The sequence below is a fragment of the Fukomys damarensis genome, unplaced genomic scaffold, assembly GCF_012274545.1.
Source record: "Fukomys damarensis isolate Sample0158 unplaced genomic scaffold, DMR_v1.0_HiC HiC_scaffold_32, whole genome shotgun sequence".
NCBI classification, from domain to species: domain Eukaryota; kingdom Metazoa; phylum Chordata; class Mammalia; order Rodentia; family Bathyergidae; genus Fukomys; species Fukomys damarensis.
The window spans coordinates 21851803-21852094 of NW_022900944.1; positions in this window are offsets into that span (position 1 = coordinate 21851803).

The following is a 292-nucleotide window of genomic DNA, read 5'->3' on the forward strand; positions in this document are numbered from 1 at the left end:
GACGCCCAGCCACATCCCCGAGTGGAAGAGGCGTGCGTTCGGGGGCCACCAGGTGTCCTTCGGTGAGAAGACGCAGCTGTCCATCCTGGAGCAGCGGGAGGGCCTGCCCATCTACAGGCTGAAGGGGCAGCTGCTGCAGGCCGTCCGCGACAACCAGATCCTCATCGTCATCGGGGAGGCTGGGTCCGGCAAGACCACGCAGATCACCCAGTACCTGGCCGAGGCCGGCTACGCGAGCCGGGGCAAGATCGGCTGCACCCAGCCCAGGCGCGTGGCCACCATGTCCGTGGCC